Raw genomic sequence first — 21,177 nt, 5'->3', positions numbered from 1 at the left:
ATAACAACCCTGGAAACTCACTTTCAGGTGAAGAAGTTGTTGATGAGCTGGGAGCGGACGTCACCATCATCTTCATCATCACTGGCATCTTGGCCCAGGCCAAGATCCTCCACAGGTGCCGGACGTTGGTCGTCGTCATCCTCATCCAGGATAAGAGGCACCTCCTTCCACACCGCCATGTTGTGTAGCATGCAGCAGACCAGTATTATTTTGCACACCTTTGCAGGCTCATTCCAGTCTTGTCCAGGCAGCGAAAGCGGCTTTTCAGGAGGCGAATGTCCGCTAAATCACCCTCCTGCTCCGACCATGTGCCTCATTGTAGCGCAGCTCGGCTGGTGTCACAGGGTTTCTGAGGGGTGTCAGCAACCATGGCATGTTGGTGTATCCAGAGTCACCTACACACGCAAAAATGAACAAGTAGATGAGTTTTGTAGGAGTGCGGAATACAACACTGACAAACACACACAATGAGAAACAGTCAGTACACACCGACAAGTCAGGCACGCTGAGCTGGCATCTGTGACATCAGCGTTGCAATGTGACTACTCCTCATTATGTAGGCATCGTGCACCGAACCAGGGAACCGTGCCCACACATGTGTGATCAACATGTCAGCAAGATGACCACCAGAGCATTGATCGAATGGTAGTGCTTCCTGTTCTGGTATGCCTGCTCATGTGCCTGTGGTGGTATCAGGGCAACATGTGTCCCGTCAATGGATCCAATGACGTTTGGCATCCTCCCCAGTGTATAAAAGGCATCCTTAAATTCAGGGAGTTCATCTTGGCTCGGGAACTTGATATACAGGTCGAGGAATTGCAACATGCCCTCCAAGACATCGCGTAGCACCCGACTAAACATCGTTTGCGACATACCACCAGCAGTAGCCACAGTGTACTGGAAGGTACCAGTAGCAAAGAAGTGCAGGGCTGCCATCACCTTCACCTCTGGGGTCAGTGCTGTAGGGTATGTCCGGCCAGGTAGCAGATGGGGCGCCAACTGTTCCGCCAACTCCTCAATCAGTGGCCTGGTGAAGCGCTACCGTCTGATGCTGTGGCGTTCCTGCATGGTTGCAAGGTCTGGGAACGGACGATGCACAGCTGGTGCCCTGCAGTCCAGAGATGCACAAAGGAAGATTGTCAGTACATCCCCCCATGTGGCCATGACCACGATCACTCTCACATGCTAGTTCATGACATCTCACAATGTACTGAGGTGTGTGCTGTTGGTCATGGATACATATGTCACCTACAAGACCACCACCTCACATCTCAATTCCACATGTCCACATGAGTCCCATGTAGTGCAATGTGCTAATCATCTGGCTGTGTCACCCAACCTATGTGCTGCTGCAACGTTAAAAAAAAACACCCCAGTGTCTAATGAGGACTCATGTCTCCCAGGCATCACAGATCTTTGCCATGCAGAAACCCAGGCTCCCTGTATTGCCACATCAACACAGCAACGGACATGGCGTAGCACGTACACACCACAATGCAAGCATAAGTCCCACAGGTAGTGGCCACTGTTGTTCATGCCGGCCTTACATGTACGTCTCTTAGACACACACCCCATCAAGGTTGATGCATAATACCACAAGGATGTGGAGACTGTCACCCATTGGTAACATGTGATCAGACACATCTGAGACACAGCATGCACACAGACTGTGGGTGCACATCAGTATTGGGGCTCCAGGTCTCACTGTGACGTACATGCCATCACTCCCAGGACTCAGGATGTATGTGACATTCCCCAAACATATCCAACCTGACACTGTGGCCTTCACTCATGCCCATTACTGTCCAATTGCACATCACAGTGCTAATGTGCACAACACACAAAGGACTCTGCCCTCATGTACAAGATAACAGCCTGGGAGTGACTGCACAAAGTGCCAGACAAAAAAACTGCTGTGGCCCCCTCAAACACCCAGGGAATGCAGCCTCACATGCCATGGGACACTGTGTGGCCAATGCTATAGTGTGGCAGGTGTGTGCAGGTGTCCAGGGTGAGAATATGTGTGTTGCATCCGTCTAATAGTCACACTAATGCGGTCCGACGCGGGTGACAATGCGTACGCATTGCACGGGTCATGTCTGAGCCTTGCGTACGCCTTGTCATTGAATGCAATGAGGTCCGATGCGGGTGACAATGCGTACACATTGCACGGGTCATGTCCGAGCCTTGCGTACGCCTTGTCATTGAATGCAATGAGGTCCGACACGGGTGACAATGCGTACGCATTGCACGGGTCATGTCCGAGCCGTGCGTACGCTTTGTCATTGAATGCAATGAGGTCCGACGCGGGTGACAATGTGTACGCATTGCACGGGTCATGTCCGAGCCTTGCGTAGGCCTTGTCATTGAATGCAATGAGGTCCGACACGGGTGACAATGCGTACGCATTGCACGGGTCATGTCTGAGCCATGCGTACGCTTTGTCATTGAATGCAATGAGGTCCGACGTGGGTGACAATGCGTACGCATTGCACGGATCATATCCGAGCCATGCGTACGCCTTGTCATTGAATGCAATGAAGTCCGACACGGGTGACAATGCGTACGCATTGCACGGGTCATGTCCGAGCCGTGCGTATGCCTTGTCATTGAATGCAATGATGTCTGACGCGGGTGACAATGCGTACGCATTGCACGGGTCATGTCCGAGCCGTGCGTACGCCTTGGCCATTGAATCGTATGGAGACGGGTGGATGTGTACATTCAAAATACGCGTTGTGCAGTCAGTTGAACGAGCCGGGCGCCCCCATTGGCTCAGGACTGTCATGGAGATGGATGCGGATTCAAAACTTGTACGAGTTGTGCACTGGAAATTCAGTTGGATGCCTACAACAATGTTGCAATTTCAAGTGTTCCATGAAGGGGAAGATTTGAACGATGCGGAAGGCATGTGCGAGTGGTACTTTTCAATGGATTGGCTAGATTCATAGAATGCAACCGTGTTGGACCTATCACTTTGGACACATGGCACAGAGTCTTCCTCTGCAGCACAGATATAAGGCTGGCTGGACCCCAGGGAGCTCACTTGCCTGCACTACATGCTACTGGACCACATCCCTGCTACCACAGCTGCTGTCAATGCATCCTCTGGCTCCTGCTATGGCACGTACACTGGAGAGGGCCCCAGGCTTCACTGAAGAGGAGAACCAGGCCCTGCTGGACAGGGTCCTTCCAGAGTACAGAAAGCTCTATGGGACACCAGGGGAGCAGGTGAGTGTGCTGTCCACTGCCTTCCTAATTAAGCAAGTTGTCTGACAAGCAGTACTAGCAGTGTGTACAAAGTGTGTAGGGACATGTACTGAATATTTTTCCTGCTGCTAAAGTGCATTTTTGCCAGCTTAAAGTATCCATGCATTGTTAACATATCAGACATGCATGTGAGTTTTAATTCCCCAGGATTGCACTACCTGTGTAATTATTTTCCCTTTGTGATGATGACATGTATATCTAATTAAGTGCTGCACAAATCTGGGGCATGTGTGTTAATGTACTTTTCACTTTGTCCTCCTCACAGGTTGATACCCACCAGAAGCAGGAGATCTGGTTGACCATCGCCCGGGCTGTTCGTTCTGTGGGGGTCTACAAGCGCCGCATCCGCAACTGCCAGAAGAGGTGGCAGAACCTTCGGGCTGGACCTGGAGGATAGCTAGAGTCCAGCTGAAGCTGTCACCTCCACGCAGGAGGGGCGGACACTGGACCCTGACTCCCCACATGCTCCGGATATTGGCGGTGGTCTTCCCGGACCTGGATAGGCAGCTGTAGGCCAGACAGCAGCAGGAAGGGGGTAAGTCCATGCCTGACCTGTGTACTATGTCTGACATGCAAATAGCAGTCTTTTGTCCGGGTCACACTTTCACATTACGTAGGTCTTGTAGTCCCAAAATCAGGTCCCTCATCTGTGTGATGCACCCTCCTCATCTGTTCCACAGGTGTGGCCCCTACAGTCTTTTGATTGTGTCACTAGGGAACTGTGTCCCTGCAGTCAGCTATGTATCAGGTACCAGTCAGCATCAGTTCCCGTGACTCTGTTGTGTGTGTCATGGGTGGGTCAATTGTTTACACAATGCCTGAGATCTGACATGTGAACTGTGTTGGACTTGTCCCTTTTTCCCTGAATTTTTTCGTTTTTGTAGTGTTAAGGTGCAGGTGCTCCCTTCGCCCAAGATGGCTGCCACAGACCCCTGCTACTGCAGAGTGGTCTTTCATAGTAGCACCCTAGCTGCCAGGAGCTGGCTGGAACCCCACAACAATGTTGCGACACCAGCCCGCCTTTTTGTCCCATAGGTAGAGTGGGGAAGCTCCTGGAATGTGCTGGAACCTTCTAGAAGGGAGGTGTGGTTTTTCTTTTGCCGCCTTGGCTAGAGGTCACCTGACCTAGGGCTACTTAAGAGAGGGAGGGAAACTTTTGTGGTGAGTTGGCCATTGGGGTGAAGCAGAGCTGGAAGAATCCACCAGGAGTGTAGGCGGTAGGGCCTAGCCAGGGACTTATGCCTCTGAGAGGGACAGGATTTAGGTGCTGCCTCTTAAGTGAGTGAGGGACCCTGTGAAACCCACTGATCTTGCCCAGCAGTAGGAGGACCCAGAGACTCTCTGCCCAGCCTGACTAGGAAGGATCTAGTCGCCCTCTCCATTCCTAACCCCCTGTAACAGAACCCCTTAAGGGCGCCAGATACATCTGCGCCAACCAGACTTCATCTAACAGCTGAGAACCAAGCACTGAGACTGCGTGTCCAGACTGAACTCTAAAACCTATTCACCAAGCATTGAGACTGTGTGTCCAGACTGAACTCTAAAACCTATTCACCAAGCACTGAGACTGCGTGTCCAGACTGAACTCTAAAACCTATTCACCAAGCACTGAGACTGCGTGTCCAGACTGACCCCTGAACCCTGATGCAAAGCCGACTGGAGAACCACCGGGGATCGACCAGGTATTAGCGCTGTGACCCCTGCGCTCCCTGCCCTGGTCTGGGACCCCCGGCAGCGTTCTCCGCTGAGCACAGAACCCCCATCCTTAATTTGAGCCCCCCCTGTGACGACGAAGCCAGCGCGCTCACCGCCGCGGCCTGGAGGCCAGGAGAGGCGCCCTGCCGTGTCACGAGGCCTGCGGAGAAGCCCGGGGCCCCGTCGCTGCCGTCGCAGCGGCGTGAGGAGGTGTGCGAGGCCGGGGCCGAATTCCCCCATCATCGTGGGAGCGGACGCCTGCTGACGCCGAGATCAAGGTAAGCCCGGAGGCTGGGATCGTCCCCGGTGCGCCCCCTGCTGGTTGGGAGCTGCACCGCACTCTTAGCCCGGGTTCCCCCTCCGTGGGAGTCCTCCCCTGCCTTTGCGACGGAGAGACCCCGCCGAGGGATCCTTTCCGTGTGCCCCCCTCGAGCGGTACTGAAGCGCGGTGCCCTACGAACTGCACCGGAGCCTGGAGACTCGCTCCTCAAGTCCCGTTGCGCTCCCCACTGGAAGCTCTGTCCTAAAGTACTGACTATCAGTGATTACGAGGAGCGCTTGGATTTATATGCTCCGCTTCAAAGTACCAAGAGTCAGTGATTACGAGTAGCGCTTTATTTTACATGCTCTGTTTGAAAGTATTACATGTCATTGATTACGAGTAGGGCTTTATTTTACCTGCTCTGCTTGAAAGTATTACATGTCATTGATTACGAGTAGCGCTTTATTTTACATGCTCTGTTTGAAAGTATTACATGTCATTGATTACGAGTAGCGCTTTATTTTACCTGCTCTGCTTGAAAGCATTACATGTCATTGATTACGAGTAGCGCTTTATATTACCTGCTCTGCTTGAAAGTATTACATGTCATTGATTACGAGTAGCGCTTTGTTTTAGGTGCTCTGCTTCAAAGTATTAAGTGCCATTGATTACGAGGAGCGCTTTGTTCTACAGGCTCCGTGTTGAAGTATCCAGTGTCACCCCTGACGAGTATTGCCCGGTGCTAGATGCCCCGTTCAGAGATAGACCTTGCTTAACGCGCACAGCGCGATAATCACCCCCAGGGCCCTACAGGTAGTTAACCCTCCTAGGGAGTCCCGCGCTGGTATAAGTGAAGCGTGCCTCGCCATATTCATGAAGTGAATGTATAGATTCTGAACTGCCGTTACATCTCATGTCTGGCCTGTATACCTTGATGGATTGTATTACATCGCACGCATTGCACCGATATCTCATGAACTGCATCTATCTGGCTTTACTTGGATAAACTTGAAGTATTTGCATAATTTAACCTGTGTGGCATCACTTATTGTGTGTGTCTCCCGTCCATGAGAGGTGCGTGGTGTATGGTTGCTTAACACACAGACCTTTGGTGGCCCGACCGCTCGTGTCACGTTACCACCCCATAGGGCCTGGAGTCCCCAGGTCCTACAAACTGTGTGTGCCCTTGAGATGTGTACTGATTGCTGGTCTGACTCGCAAAATGTTTCTGGGGTATTCAATACAAAACCATGCAGCAGGGTACTCCAATTTTTGTGCATCAGGAGGAGGTATCGCAATACTGTCCGGGGCAAAACACTGTTTCAATTAGTCCTGCCCAGTCCTGCCCCCTCAAGGGCATTCAGAAACACTCTGTAATACCACTCCTGTGTGTGAAATTGCAGGTTGTGCTTCGTGACATGTGCCCTCAGGTGTGTGCCTCTGTGTCATTAGGGTGTGGCTTGTTGCTACGTACAACTGGGGTGTCCATGATTCCGAGGGTCAGCATGACATCTGCAATGTGACTGTGGGAGACAAGACCTGCGTGACATATAGGTGTGTGAGCATCTGACAGCGCACAATGGTGTATGCAACTGTGTCCCTCATGCAGCTGGGTTATATGCATGGCAGACTGTGATGTGTTAATGTACATGGATTTGTGTTTGCTGAGACTCATATGTCTGATTTTCATGATGTGGGGTCTTCTGGGTCCTGGATATGTTGTTTGCATGGCATGGGCAAGTGTGCCAGTCATCTGCAGAGTCATATTTGCCCCTGAGCTAGGATTGTGAGTCAGTGCATATTGTTGTTGTCTGGATGCCCTGCCCCTCTGACATGAGACAGTGTTGACTGACTTATGGGGCATCCCAGTGCCATGGCATTGAACTTGCTATGAGTGAGCCTGCGTTGTGTTCAAGTGTGCACCATGCACCCCATTGTGGCCTTGCCCATCAGGACATGAGTACATCATAGTGTGTGTTGCTGGCATGCATCCCAAGCATGTGAAATGAGTCTCTGCCCATCCCTTCATCCGGACACCTGTGCTGAGTCAGTCCCAAGAGATGTGCTGTGGGTCTAGTGACATACTCATACATGTTCACTTGCATGTACAACTAATGTGTGGGTGGTGCATGTTGGCACATTGGGGTATTAGCATCCAACATGCAACAGACATATGTGTGCAAGTCAAGGAGGGATATGTGTGCCATGGTTGATGTTGGAAATGACAATTGTTTTATTCTAAACAGTGTTGGCACTTTGAGCTGCGTTCAGCTGATGATGCCAGGGCTTGCACTGTGATGTGATGTACTCCCTGTGGTGTGTGCAGTCGGTGCAGGTGACTGATGTTGTTCTCTTACTTCCTATTCCTATCCAGATACATCCACGGCCACAGGAGGGGACAGCTCCATGGACCAGGAGGAGCCACAGAGCCTTACAGGGACAGAAGGAGAGGAGTCAGGTGGACCCAGTGGCACAAAGGGCGAGTTGAGCCACACAGAGGAGTCGTCAGCACCATCCCCCCCAGCTGAAGGCCACAGCAGCTCTGAGGATGACTCCCCTGTGAAGGTGGGTGTCAGCAGCCACCAAACCCCAGCTAGTGAGGCTGTCTCCGCCACCACCACCACCACCACCACCACCCCCCTCCCATTGGCTCCCATCCCAGAGGTCCCTGTGGGCTCCCGTGTTCGTGAGCATGTCTCCTTTGTGCCAGGCACCGCACCCCCTGCCCCTGTGTGCCCTGCTGCCCTGAGTGAGGAGTCTGTGGACTTACTTTGACAGATGCATGTGGGGCAGACGTCAATACAGAAGGTCCTCCATGGACACACAGGTCTGTTATCACAACAGGTGTCATTCATGGAGGGCATTTCCTCGGGCCTGTCTGCCCTACAGAGGACCAATCAGTCTGTGGCCTCCTCCCTGACGGCAGCAGTGTCCCTCCTCCAACAGTCCCACACCCCACACCCCTCCTACCCACAATTCCTAGCACACTACCTGTCCAAAGCACAGAAACCCCCAAACCAAGGTCTAGACGTGCACACAAGCAAGCGCAGGGGACTGATTCCACACTCACAGGGGCTGGTTTGCTGACACACACACAGTCATCCACAACCACTTCACAGTCCTCCGAGACCTCTCCCTCCCAGCCCCCTTCCCTTGCCTCACCTGCAACCCCATCCCCCCAGAAGCTCTTCCTCTGTGACCTTGGCCTCTTCCCCACCGACCCAGCAGATCCTGATTACAAGGGGGAGAGGAAGTCCCCACACACAGAAGGGAGTGCCCCTAACATCCGGACACCCTCCCCCAGGCGCACTCAGACCGAGACGCCCACCCGCAAGTCCCCCCAGCGCCAGAATAGCAAGACCCCCCCGCCAGCACGCAGCTCCAAGGCAAAGTCTCCGTCCTCCATCCCCCAGGCCACCACTCCAGAGGTTCCCCTGCCACTCCCTGCCCCGGGTTCCCCCACACACAGATACACCATCCCCAAAGTGCTAAGGCCATATCCCCCTAGCACTTTCTCCTTCACACCTGGTCAGACAGTTGCTGTCACTGATGTGGGGACCGTGTCACCACCCCCTGCTCTGTAGACCTCACCTGTCTCCCATTCTGCTCCCATGGATGTAGGTACTGCTTTGGAGTCCACGCCCACCCAGTCTGACTTGGGCACTGCAGTGGTGAGCCAATCCACTCCATCTGACCTGCCCACTGGAGTTGTGCCGGCACCCACCCCATCTGACTTGTCCCCCAAAGTTGTGACAGCACCACCACTCCAGTCATCTCCACTGCAGTTGCAAGTGTCTTACCTCTTCACTGCCTCCTTCTGCTGCGCCCTGATCCTGTCCCTGCGGTGCCTGGCCTGCCCCAATGTATGCCCCTCCGAGGGGATGACCCCGGTCCGTAGCAGTGCAGGCAAGCAAGGTGTGACAGTTGTCACTCTAGTTCACTCCTTGGCAATTTTACATGGACTGGCCATTGGCCTTTTGTTTGCACAGACGTTTTGAATTTCATATACTGCATTTGTGACTCTAGTTCACTCCTTGGCAATTTGACATGGACTGGCCATTGGCCTTTTGTTTGCACAGACGTTTCGAATTTCATATACTGAATTTGTGACTCTAGTTCACTCCATGCTCTTTGGACATGTACTGGCCATTGGCCTTTTGTTGGAACAGATGTTTCACTTTTCATATGCTGAATACAGCTTTTTACTTTGTCCCTGTGAACTTGATTTAGCTGTATATCATGTTGAGGTTGTTTTAGATGCCCTTGCACCTGTAATGCTTGGTTTACAGTGTTGCATACTGATGTGTTGATGTGAGGTATTCCCTGTGGTCCATGAGATATGTATCCTATTCTGGTGGGTATCCATGTCATCCTTTGCAGCTATCTGGGTGTGTCTGGATCAACTATTTGTGTACATCTCTCTGTGAGCATTTTATTGGCATGGTCACATCTGTGGCTGCACCCCTGCACATATGATGTGCTTCCCATTGTCCAAATTGTCACTTCCACATACTTCGTGCTCATCACTACTGGCCCTACAGGTGTGGGCATCATTGTAATAGGAGAATAGGAGAAACTGGATTCTCTGTACAACTTGCTAGACATGTTTGGGGTATGTGCAGCTGACTTAGGGGTGACTCCCGCACCCAGGCTGTTGTGACCAGAGCCTCCTGTGTGCAGTAACTGATGGCTCCCACAGGAGTTGTGTCCCCTCAAGTTAGTGTGTTGTCCATTGACATGGCCTGGGCCCATGGTGTGTGTTGTAGGTGCATGTGTGTGTGTCCACATCCCTGTTCATACACAGACAGTGTTCCCTTGATATGTTCCTGTTGTTGATGCTTGCTGAGTGGTACTGGGTTCATCCCACTACTTTTCCAATGGGCTACCAGATGTGTGGGTGCATGACTCACTACTGTTAATTGGTATATCATCCTTTTGATTTGTCAGTTCTGAGTGTTGATGATGTTGTCAGACACAGATGGGACACAGTGAGGGTTCCTCAAGGCACTTGTTTGTTCGCAATATCATGTAGTTGTCCCTAGATGGTAGATTTCAGTGATTGTGACATTTGTATGTGTGTGTGACTGCTCCCACTTGTCGGGTTCACGGAAACGATGCTGGCAGGTGTCAGCATGGGTGCCTTGTGTTCCTCCTTGGCATCTGCATAGTCCTGGGACTGTGGCAGGGATTGTGAAGGTCACTTGAGCTTTGAGGTCATGGCCATGTACCGCATACTGTGCAGTGTGTCATTCCCCAGGGTTGTAAACAGTCCTTGTGTGATGTGTGTGTGCACCTTAGTTCCTGCCAACATTCCTGTGTTTGTCATGTGGGCATGTGCAATGTCACCTGTCCATGTGGGCTTCACAGATACACATTGTTGCAGTTCAGGTGTGTGGTGTTGAGGGTGAATGTTTGCATGGATGGTCCCCTAGCTCCCGTTTGTCCATGGATGAGGGGCCATGCTGAGTGATTTGTGTTTGTGTATGTGTGATGTACGTTTGTGGCACAGTACACATGTCTGGGTTTCTCAGTTTGTACGATATCTGTCTTGTCCATGGGGATTGTGCTGTTGTGTCAGTCTCTTGCTGTGTTAGTTGGTGTTAATTCCAGCTAGTGTCACATGTGTCTGTTGTGCTTCCTCTCATCTCCCAAAGCCTGATTGCTCACTGAGGGTGTCCCAATGATGGTTTACTTTTGTATGGCACTGTATCCACATCTGTGTCACTGTGGTTCAGCCCCCCTCATGTGTTGTGTAGTTGCCTGGGGACACTGAGACACACATACACACACACACACATAGTGTGTCCGATGTGCAGTGTGAGTTTGCCTGTTTGTGTTTGTGCATCTGCACCAGTGCATTGGTATTGCTGTTGTGGGCCTTTGTCTGGATGCTGTTTCTGTGATTTTGCATGCTGTCCCTGTGAGTCATTTTACATCATTGTGCACATTCATCCTGGTTGTTGGGTGCCATTGCTGGCATGGAATGTGAGTTAGTGAGCTGACACCTACTGTCTACACATGTTGTTTTGGTTGGTGTGTCTATTTTCGAGATGTGTGCATGCTTGGTGATGCTCACATCTGCTGTTGTGTCATTGTACGCTGTGTGCATTGTCAGCCCCCATGTGTTGTGCTTGTCTGCACATGGCCGAGAGTGTTATGTTTTCACAGCACTGTTTGCCTCAACACATCTCTGTGTGTATGGGACACAACCACTAGTTTGCACCAGAGGTGTTTTATGTGTTGGGAGCAGGGATCATACATGTTGTTTGTTATTTGCAGCTTTGACCATGCTGACACTTACCTTTTGGTCACTGTGTTGAGGGGGGTTTGGTCCCTATCACAAACAATGCTCCACATCTGCTGCATTTTGTGAGGCCCCACTTGACTTCTGTTCTACACAGTGCGGGGGTGTTCTTTTTACATTGCCACAGTGCTATGGTGATGCTTGCCTTGTGTATGTCACACATGTGCTGTTACTTACATTGTATGCTCGTAGCCATATTCACTGTTGTGGGCATTTGTCACAGACTACACACTGTTGTCATGGGGGATGTATTTTGCGGACATACCTGATGTTGGCGTATGCTGGATGTGTTGCGCCTCACCCATCCTATGGCTGGGGGTGGCAGGGGTAATGGCCAACAGGTCCCCTGTGAGTGGGGGTGGCAGGGGTGATGGGAAACATAAGCCCTGTGAGTGGGGGTGGCAGGGGTGATGGGAAGCAGGCCCCTATGGGTGTGGGTGGCAGGGGTGATGGTCAACATAAGCCCTGTGAGTGGGGGTGACAGGTGTGATGGGAAACATAAGCCCTGTGAGTGGGGGTGGCAGGGGTGATGGGCAACAAGCTCCCTGAGGGTGTGGGTGGCAGGGGTGATGGGCAACATAAGCCCTGTGAGTGGGGGTGGCAGGGGTGATAGGCAACATAAGCCCTGTGAGTAAGGGGTGGCAGGGGTGATGGGAAACATAAGCCCTGTGAGTGGGGGTGGTAGGGGTGATGGGAAACATAAGCCCTGTGAGTGGGGGTGGCAGGGGTGATCGGCAACATTAGCCCTGTGAGTGGGGGTGGCAGGGGTGATGGGAAACATCAGCCCTGTGAGTGGGGGTAGCAGGGGTGATGGGCAACAGGCCCCCTATGGGTGTGGGTGGCAGGTGTGATGGGCAACATAAACCTTGTGAGTGGGGGTGGCAGGGGTGATGGGAAACATAAGCCCTGTGAGAGGGGATGGCAGGGTTGATGGAAAACAGAAGCTGTGTGAGTGGGGGTGGCAGGGGTGATGGGAAACATAAGCCCTGTGAGTGTGGGTGGCAGGGGTGATGGGCAACAGGCCCCCTATGGGTGTGGGTGGCAGGGGTGATGGGCAACATAAGCCCTGTGAGTGGGGGTGGCAGGGGTGATGCGAAACAGGCCCCCTATGGGCGTGGGTGGCAGGGGTGATGGGCAACATAAGCCCTGTGAGTGGGGGTGGCAGGGGTGATGGGCAACATAAGCCCTATGAGTGGGGGTGGCAGGGGTGATGGGCAACAGGCCCCCTATGGGTGAGGGTGTCAGGGATGATGGGCAACATAAGCCCTGTGAGTGGGGGTGGCAGGGGTGATGGGCAACATAAGCCCTGTGAGTGGGGGTGGCAGGGGTGATGGGCAACAGGCCCCCTATGGGTGTGGGTGGCAGGGGTGATGGGCAACATAAGCCCTGTGAGTGGGGGTGGAAGGGGTGATGGGCAACATAAGCCCTGTGAGTGGGGGTGGAAGGGGGGATGGGCAACATAAGCTCTGTGAGTGGGGGTGGCAAGGGTGATGGGAAGCATAAGCCCTGTGAGTGGGGGTGGCAGAGGTGATGGGAAACATAAGCCCTACGAGTGGGGGTGGCAGGGGTGATGGGCAACAGGCCCCCTATGGGTGGTGGTGTTAGTGGTGCTGGCCATGCAATCCCTATGGTGGGCTGTTGTTAGTAGCCAGGATATATATCCCCTGTGTGTGTATGCCATTTTGCGGGTAAGTGTTGTTTGTTTATGTGGTACGTGTCTGATTTACCGTCTGCGCCATCAGCGTCAGTCCCTGATCCGGTCAAAGATGTAGAATACTGGTATGACCTGCGCGATGGGATTCATGATGTGTTCGTGTCGTACACGCTGCTTGTTGCTCCGTCTCGTACCCGCTGCAAGCTGGTCCGTCTCGTAGCCGTGTATTGATTTGTGGTGGGAATTGTAGCTGATATGCTTGTTTTCCAGATGCTGTGACGTGCCGTACGTGACGACCCGTCCGGCGCGTAGGAAATACGCATCGTACTTGTCATGCCGGAAACTGCTATGGATACTACTTCCGGGCGACACGGTTCTTCTTTGGGAGTTACGGCTCGGACGGAGAATGGGTCTTGATTCACAGCCTACGTGTCGGTCGTGTTTGTGGCAGTTATGCGCATCGTACTTCCTATACAGGACGGACCTGCTCCGGGTACGTGTCAGTCGCAGGGTAAGGCTACGGACAGCTGTCGGAATCGGCCCCTAAGTCTGTGAGGAAAAGGAAAAGAGCAATCCATAGAAACACCAAGACGAAGTCTTGGAGAATAAAGTTTGCTCTGACTGACACCCATATTAGTGCTGTGGAAAACGGAAAAAGTTGCTGCACAAATTACATGGCAAACTCACAGAATGCTCAAGTATGGAACTTGTCTCTCCTTCCTGCAAAGGATGTACAAGGGCAATTAAATCCACTGGCCCCAATTTTGTAAGCACCATTTTCAACCGAAAAGCAGGTCTTAAACGCAGTTTTGGCAGTTAGCTCTAACCGCTGGTTATCCTCAGCAGAACCACTATTCAGTCCTTATTAAGCCCTCGAGATATAAGATATCCCTGAAACAAATGTGGAAGATCAACTAAATAGGCAAATCATTTTAAGGCTACTGCAGAACTTTTGGCAACTTCACACCCTTTCTTCTTTTGGAAGAAAGCTTGTATCCTTTCCTAATAATCAAAACCTTTCCACAGCACATGTAGAATTTTAGTCCAATGTGATTCACTCTAGAGTGCTGCATGAAAGCTACTTTGTTGTAATGGGAATACATCATAAGTCTTTTGCCCCACATTCTAAGCTGACACCTTCTAAGGGAGTAAACCATTTCATTACGTCACTTAATAATAATCACAAGCATGTGAATCTATGGATACACTTACAGTACACATTGATAAAGGAGGCAGATAGGTATGAAATCAAAGCCACAGTAGCCTCAAACTTCCCTTTTAGAGGTAACTTGGTGATTATCCCCTGGAACACAACTGGTTTGGAAACATATAAGTTGCATAGTTTATACAGCTATTATCTGTTTTAAAAATACTTAGTGGCTTATTCCGATGTTGGTGGGCCCTCCACCGACAGGCCATCGGTGGCGGGCCCACCGACATCTACATGAGTGTTACGATGGCCAGATTCTTATCCGGCGGTCAGAGACATTTGGCGGGGGACAGACCTCTGCTTTTCAGTGCAGCAGATGGCCAGTAATCCCTACAAAAGGGGCGGTGCCTGCTCAGGCACTGCCGTAGGGATTACAATACCCGTTACCCTCTGCCTTTTAATAGTAGTCTAACCGTCAAGAAATGGCAGACAGAAAGGGATTTGGGGGCTGCTAGATGGGTCTCTCCTGGGCCTATGCTATGGATTATAGGGGGCATATGTGATGCACCCCCACATATCAATGCGCAGTGTGCCAGACACCAAGTGGTGCCTGCCACAAGGGGTATGGATGTGTAAAATATGCGTTTTTCAATTGAAGCTCATGCTGCGACCCTTTTTCAGGCAGTGGCACAAGCTGCAAATGAAAAGGCATATTTCCGACTACCGTGCTGACGGTTGCATTGGAATACCGGGAGCGGTGCCTCCAACTACTAGTCGGGCGATTTCACTTCCACTGAGATGTCGGTCGGAGTTCTGCAGCAGAGAGGGAACTCATAATAAGCATGGTTGGACCACAGTGGTCCCACTAAGTATATTGCAGCCTCAGGGCCTCCATGCAACTGCCAAGGAACAGCAGTTCCCTGGAGATTGTGACAGTTGCGGTAGCCCCAGGGAGGCCTGACTGCCCTAGTCATAATAGGGTGGTCTGGAGACTGCCACCATGAGTCTAGCAGACCGTGGACCGCCAGACTCCTAATAAGAGCTTTAAACTTATTGTTGCACTTCATACATCTACTTGGTGCAGAGTTCTGGGGGCGAGATAAGGGACTGACTCCAAAACTTTGAACCCAAAATGGCCTGAAGCAGGGATGTATTTTAGCCCCACTTTTGTTTTACTTATTCCTAAGTGATCTCCCTGCCTATTTTAATAATATTAATAATTTTCCACCTAAAATTGCACTTTATAATACACATGTTTTACTGTAAGCAGATATGATAATTTTTTACCTTACTCTCATTGGCATCCAGCACAATTAGGATGCGCTCTCTGAATATGCAGAGGCAAATATTTTGAAAATAAATAAATAGGCAACAATAGGACCTGCTGCCTAAGGACCCAGGAGGTGCATGCGGGGGGATACACATGAAGTGCCCCCTCAATTTGCACCCCCCAGTTCAGCACGGTGTGGCTGTAGGGCCAACAAACTCGTAAGCAGGCACTAAGCATGTATTGTTTGCTTGTCCCTATAAATTAGTACTGAAAGCGCAGAAGGGTTTTTAATGCCTCTATGTTTTAAATACAGTGGGGCTGATTCCGATCCGTGTCGGAAGAGCACCGAACGCGATCCGGCCAGAAAAACTACGAGCCGTACGCGTGTTTTCTGGCGAACTCGTACAGCTGTACGAACGAGCCAGTACAATGCGAGCTACATGAAATTCACTGACCGAGTCATTTCCGGGTCCGAACCACTCCGCACGTCTCGGTCGTAAGCTAACCGTGGCGTGCAATGGATGCGATTCACGACCGAGCCAGTACGATGCACGCGTCGGACAGCCTGTGCGAGCCGGAGTGTCTGGCTCGCAAAAGCTCCCGGAGTCGGACTTCGGGGGTCTGCGTCAGACCCCCCGACACCCGCATCCATACGACTCGCACACAGGGGGAGACCTATGCGGATGGCACCAACGCGTACCTACTGTAGGGGGCGCACTTGTTTGTACCCATTCAGTCAATGGGAGCGCATGTACGCATCGTACAACTGGCTCCCATTGACTTCTATGGGAGTCCGACCGAACTGAGTCCGACAGCATACGTGCGCATCTTTCTCACTCGGTCGGACTGTAGGGGTCCGGCTCGGTCGGAAATCACTCCGGATCCGACTCGGTCGGAGTGCTTTCCGACCCGGATCGGAATCGGCCCCAGTGTGTTTAAAACCAATGATCTATTTGCCCTGGCAAAATCATCCGTGAATGAATTTGTGTGCTTCAATTTGTACACTTTTTTTTATCATGTTTGCCAATGTATTAGTGGCATATTAATATGGAGATTGTTTTTTTCAATGTTTTTAATAGTCATTTACAATTATATATATTGTTGCTCTCTGAAGAGATCTAAATTAATAAAATTGAATTGAGGAATTGGATATTGTAAACTTCAAATAGCCTTAGATTGAAGTGGGGATAGTGAATGTCACCCTTTTAGTGTGCAACATCTTCCTCAAATTGGTTTAGATTGGAGTGGAAATAGCAAATAGCACCCCTTCAGTGTCTAACATCTTCACCAAATAGGTTTAGATTTGTGTGTCAATAGTAAATGTAAAACCTTTAGTGCCCAGTGCCGACTCCAAAATGGTTTAGATTGAAGTGGTAAAAGTAAATATTAAATGTCACACCTTTCAGTGTCACCTTCCTTAAATTGGGTTTGATTGGAGTGGGAATAGTGAATGTCAACACTTTAGTCTTCAACTCCTTCCCCAAATTGGTTTAGATTGCAGTGGGAATAGTAAATGTCACCTCTTTAGTGTCCAACACCCTCCCTCAATTCGGTTAGTTTGAAGTAGAAATAGTAAATGGCATCTCTTTAGCCTCAAATGCCTTCCCTAAATTGGCTTAAATTATAGTGGGAATAGCAAATCTCACCCCTGAAGTGTCCAACATCTTCTTCAAATTGCTTTAGATTGGAATGGGAGTAATGAACTTGAACACTCTACTGTCCAACGCTTTCCTCAAATTTGTTCAGATTGAAATGGGAAAAGTAAATGTCATCCCTTCAGTGTCCTACATATTGCCCCAATATATTTAGATTGGAGTGTGAATATTAAATGTCACCCCTTTACTCTCCAACTCCTTCCTCAAATTGGTTTAGATTGGAGTGGGTTTAGCAAATGTAACCCCTTCAGTGTCCAACACGATCTCCCATCATGATTAGATTGGAATGTGAATAGTAAATGTCACTCCTTTAGAGTTTAACCATTTTTTAAAATTATTTATGTTGGAGTGTGATTATTTAAATTTAGAATTTTATTCTGAAATCTTTTATTTTACCTTTATTTCTCTGTAGTAGAAATACTTTGTGTTGTTTTAGTAGTATTGTTATTATTATTATTAGAAATATAATAAAAATAGATTATTGTATGTTTGTAACCAATAATATTATGAATTTTGTTTTGTATAAGAAAGACGTCACATTTTTCAATTTTTTTTATGTTTTAAAAATGTATTTATTGTATATTTCAAAATTTGTAATCATTTATACTTAATGGTATGAATACATATTGTATTAAAGTTAAGAAAATAAAACATTTTTGATTTTTTTTTTAATAAAAAAACATTCGCATATATTTCAATAATATTCTATGTTGTATATTTTCAACTTTTATTCTCCATTGTTTAATGGTTTTTTCCATTTCATGACTTTTTTATATATATTTTTAAAACATTATTTTAACATGGTTTTGTCAGTATATATATTAAATAAATGTATATATTTTATACTATCATATAATTTATACTTTATAATTTTGTTTACATTTTGTCACAACATCCTTTGACATGTTTTACATGTTTAATAATTTTTTACATTTCTTTACACATTTATTCAGCATTTTTACAATATTTCACATTCATGTCAAAGAGGAGATAATCTTTTTTCAGTTTAATTTAGCAGCCATTTTTTTTACTTCTACCTTCTATTTTGGAATCTATTTGAGTTATTTTTCATCTATTTTCCCAAAACCAGGTCGCGGTAAGGTGCTGCTGTTTATCAGAACAGGTATGTATTTCTAAGGACGGTTTAAGGGCTTTGAGGGTAGGGGAACTTTAAGGGGGAGGTCTTCAAGTTACTTACAGCGTTGTTTTTGGACTTTATATATATTTAGAAGTATTAGCGTTACTAATTTTCCAAGTTTGTAGCTTTGTTTTTTTTGTACACCATTTTCTTAATGTATCACTATGTTATGTTAAATTGTGTTATGTTAGTTATATTCTGATGATTAACTGTTAAATATATATGCTTTTTGAAATGTAATGTGTGTTGTGTGTGGGTGTTTCAATTTACTTTACGTTTTTTCCTGTAAGCATGGTTCATGGGCATTGGAAGTTTGCATTTTTTTTTTGAAGGAACTAATTTTTGGTTTGTATAAATCCAAGGCTTTTTGGTTTAATTTCCTTTTTTTCAGGTTTCCTGGGGTGTTCCATTTTTTCAAACACTTTCTAAGGATTTTTATGGTGCCTAGATACTTGGGCTTGCTTTGTAGGATTTCTATTGGAGTCATTTCATCTTTGCATTTTTGGGGTCCTTTTTGGACAACAGTTTTCCCATTTTGGTGGATTTCTATAATTTATTATGTGGATACAGAGAAAGATCTGCAGCTAAAAACCTGAAAGGGCTTGATTTAGATCTTGGTGGAACTCACGTTGTTCCTCTGTGGTGGCAGTTTCAAGTACTCCGAAGTGCTGATGGAGTCCCACCCGTTGTATTTAGATGGCAAACAATTTTGGCAGAGTCTGCTGAACCACGGTCGGTCTTTTGTCCATAGACCACCAACATCTCAATACAGTATGTGGACCAACAAGTAGGTGGGTGGGGAATTCAGTGGAAAGGTGACAGTGGGACCATTACCCCCAAGATGTAAATCTGGCCCTATGCCCAATAGATCAAAGTCCGGTCTGGACCACCCTCGGGCAGGCTGCTTAGTCCGAGATGTTACAATAGAAATTGTATATGTTTATTACTTCCTTGGGTGGGTGACTTCCTGGTATCTGGGGAGCCAATGAGTTTTAAAACCAGCCCACCTTCATGGGGGCTTAATAGCCGAGGAGTCCTCTCCCCATGGGCCTGCCTAGGAAACTTATTTTCCTTGACTATTAAGCGGGGCTTACAGAATCCTGGATGGGGGACAAAAGTTGGAGTTAGCCCCGCAGGCCAGTCGTCCATCTGGTTGCCCATCCTAGTAACCATAAGGTCTGAGAGGACCCAGGCACCAGTCACATGGCAGTCCAACTACGACAACAGTGTCTGTGCACTCTGAGGCTGGAGCTCGGAGGGTCCCTTCCTGAGGCTACGGTGTCCTGAAGACTCATGTGAGAGGGTAGGAATCCCGCTCCGTCCATCTGGTTGCCCTGGTGACATGCAAGGGATCGTGCCCCCATCCCTCCAACCAGCGGCACAGAGTGGGAGGGGGGACTAATGGGACGTGGTGGGGGTGGTCCCCTGTAGGCCCACAGCTCCTCCCCATGTCCCTCCCCCCAGCCTGGCTAGCAAAGGCCACCACCTCCGGGAGTGGTGGAAGGAGGACAGAGGCAAAAGATTTGTTGAGAGGATGACATTCAATAGATATCAGTGAGGGATTTGGCGTCAGGTGCCCCATGAACATAAGGTGCACTAAGTGCAATGGAGGTAGCTCCCATCCTTCCATTCTCTGGTTCACGCCCTAACACCATCTGTGGGGTGAGCCTCGATCAGAAGGTCTTGAGCCCACAAGCGATGTCAGGAAGCCTCATTTATGCCACATTTTCAGCATCCACCCCCACAGGGGGATTCAGCACTGGACCCTTTCTTGTTCACTCACCATTACTGAGGAAATCCTTTTCCTCCACTTAATAATATGCTTAAATTCATTGGGTCGCCATGTCAGAGTTGGAAGCTGAAGCGTTGGGGAGACAGGGACACCAGCCCATGGGCTTCTGGTATTGAGGTCATGGTAGCCCACCCTTTTTCCCACATTGGAGACTGAGGTCCATGGGGGCGTGCAAACACCTGCGGGACTGGCAGGCAGGTGCCCCTTGCCCAGAACATGGCCACAGAAGTGGGCGCCTGAGATGGTGTTTGCAGGCAGCCATTGGACACCAAAGACAGACAGACATGCACAGCATACAGTCAAGTGCCCCAGTGCTTGCCCAAGGTGGACCGGTAGCCAGCCTGTGCCTCACCGAAGCAGGAGTGGAGACTAGGTGCACTGGTGGCATAGCTACATGACAGGACCAGAGGTGACTGGCTATAGAGGGGGGATGAAGAGAGTGTGGCGGAGCTACCCTGCGATGGCCCCAGCTGAGTCTTAGGGAAGCTGGTGGGAAATTGACAACTGAGCAACCCTCAGACAAGCATAGCCTCGGGAGAAACTTGTGGCCGAAGGTGCATTCAAAGTGTTGATGATCAACGTGTCCTGCAATTCACACTAATTCGCTCAGCTAGCTGCGTTCTTCATCATCGTCTGAGCTGGAGGATCCACCACCAAGAATCACAGGCAACTTTTTGCAATGTCCCCCCCATGGGCACAGGAAAGGTGGGAGGAAGATAACACTGCCTGTTCATCTGCCGCCCTCATGGTGAGATGGCCTGCTAGCCCATCAAGGCTCCCCCTCTGAGAGTCAGCCTCCATGATTCAAAGAACATTTCCAGGTCCTAAGCCCAGGAGCCTCCGTCCCTCCCCCACAGGAGAAAGGGGCTATCAGAGTGGAGGAGCCAGTCAGCCCTGCCACCTCCTGTCCCTCCCTGAGGACCGGGAGGGATGTGTGAGTCTTCAAACCCTCAGCCCAGTTACATGAGACCAGGAAGAACTAGGTAC

General features: G+C 49.5%; 1 pseudogene; it reads right to left on the bottom strand.

Annotated features, from left to right (window-relative positions):
- Positions 1-20,699: 20,699 nt before the first annotated feature.
- On the bottom strand, positions 20,700-20,852 carry LOC146860344 (5.8S ribosomal RNA; annotated as a pseudogene).
- Between the last annotated feature and the right edge of the window lie 325 nt (positions 20,853-21,177).

The sequence above is a fragment of the Triturus cristatus genome, chromosome 3_1 (assembly GCF_964204655.1).
Source record: "Triturus cristatus chromosome 3_1, aTriCri1.1, whole genome shotgun sequence".
In the NCBI taxonomy this organism is placed as follows: Eukaryota; Metazoa; Chordata; class Amphibia; order Caudata; family Salamandridae; genus Triturus; species Triturus cristatus.
This window is presented reverse-complemented; position numbering and strand designations above follow the sequence as displayed.